The 1,383-nt window shown below is 56.1% G+C and overlaps 1 protein-coding gene across 1 annotated transcript in view; it reads left to right on the forward strand.

Moving 5' to 3' along the window:
* LOC111644959 (uncharacterized) overlaps positions 1-1,383 on the forward strand; it is an 80,064-nt gene that overhangs the window by 29,332 nt on the left and 49,349 nt on the right. The window lies entirely within an intron of this gene.

Genomic DNA, 1,383 nt, shown 5'->3' on the forward strand with positions numbered 1-1,383 from the left:
GGAAGACTATCGATCGGCTCCAAAAAGGTTCTGGCAAACCGTCCGGCGCCTCAGGGGGGGAAGGCGGCAACTCACTCACACTGTTTACAGTGGGGGCGGGGAGCTGCTGACGTCAACTGAGGACATAGTAGGACGGTGGAAGGAATACTTTGAGGAGCTCCTCAATCCCACCAACACGTATTCCGTAGAGGAAACAGAGCCAAGAGACCTGGGGATGGATGATCTAATCTCCAGGGCAGAAGTCGCCGACGTAGTGAAACAACTGCGTGGTGGTGGAGCCCTGGGGGTTGATGAGATCCGCCCTGGGTATCTCAAGGCTCTGGATGTTGTAGGGCTGTCTTGGTTGACATGCCTCTGCAACATTGCGTGGACATCGGGGGCAGTGCCTTTGGAGTGGCAAACCGGGGTGGTGGTCCCCATCTTTAAGAAGGGAGACCAGAGGGTGTGTTCCAACTACCGTGGAATTACACTCCTCAGCCTTCCTGGTAAGGTCTATGCCAGGGTACTGGAAAAGATGGTCCGATCGATAGTTGAACCTCAGATCGAGGAGGAGCAATGTGGTTTTCGTCCTGGGCGTGGAACTGTGGACCAGCTCTTTACCCTCGCTAGGGTGCTGGAGGGAGCATGGGAGTTTGCCAATCCAGTCCACATGTGTTTTGTGGATTTGGAGAAGGCTTACGACCGTGTTCCCAGGGACACCCTGTGGGGGGCACTCCGGGAGTATGGGGTGGATGGCCCCTTGTTAGTGGCCATTAAATCCCTGTACCAAAGGAGTGTGAGTCTGGTTCGCATAGCCGGCAGTAAGTCGGACCTGTTCCCGGTGAGGGTTGGACTCCGCAAGGGCTGCCCTTTGTCACCGGTTCTGTTCATAACTTTTATGGACAGAATTTCTAGGCGCAGCCGGGTGGTGGACGGGTTTGGTTTCGGTGGCGGGAGGATCGCATCTCTGCTTTTTGCGGATGATGTGGTCCTCCTAGCTTCATCGAGTGCTGACCTTCAGCTCTCGCTTGGGCGGTTCGCAGCCGAGTGTGAAACGGCTGGGATGAAAATCAGCACCTCCAAGTCTGAGGCCATGGTTCTCAGCCGGAAACGGGTGGATTGCCTGCTTCAGGTCGGGGGGGAGGCTTTGCCTCAGGTGGAGGAGTTTAAGTATCTCGGGATCTTGTTCACGAGTGATGGTAGGATGGAGCGGGAGATCGACAGGCGGATTGGGGCGGGGTCAGCAGTGATGCGGACGCTGAATCGGTCCGTTGTGGGGAAGAGGGAGCTAAGCCGGAAGGCGAAGCTCTCAATTTTCCGGTCGATCTACGTTCCGATCCTCACCTATGGTCATGAGCTTTGGGTAATGACCGAAAGAACGAGATCGCGAGTACAAGCGGCCGA

This window comes from Seriola lalandi, unplaced genomic scaffold (genome assembly GCF_002814215.2).
Source record: "Seriola lalandi dorsalis isolate HSWRI2012SDOR001 ecotype SW California unplaced genomic scaffold, Sedor1 jcf7180002054945, whole genome shotgun sequence".
Taxonomy (NCBI): domain Eukaryota; kingdom Metazoa; phylum Chordata; class Actinopteri; order Carangiformes; family Carangidae; genus Seriola; species Seriola lalandi.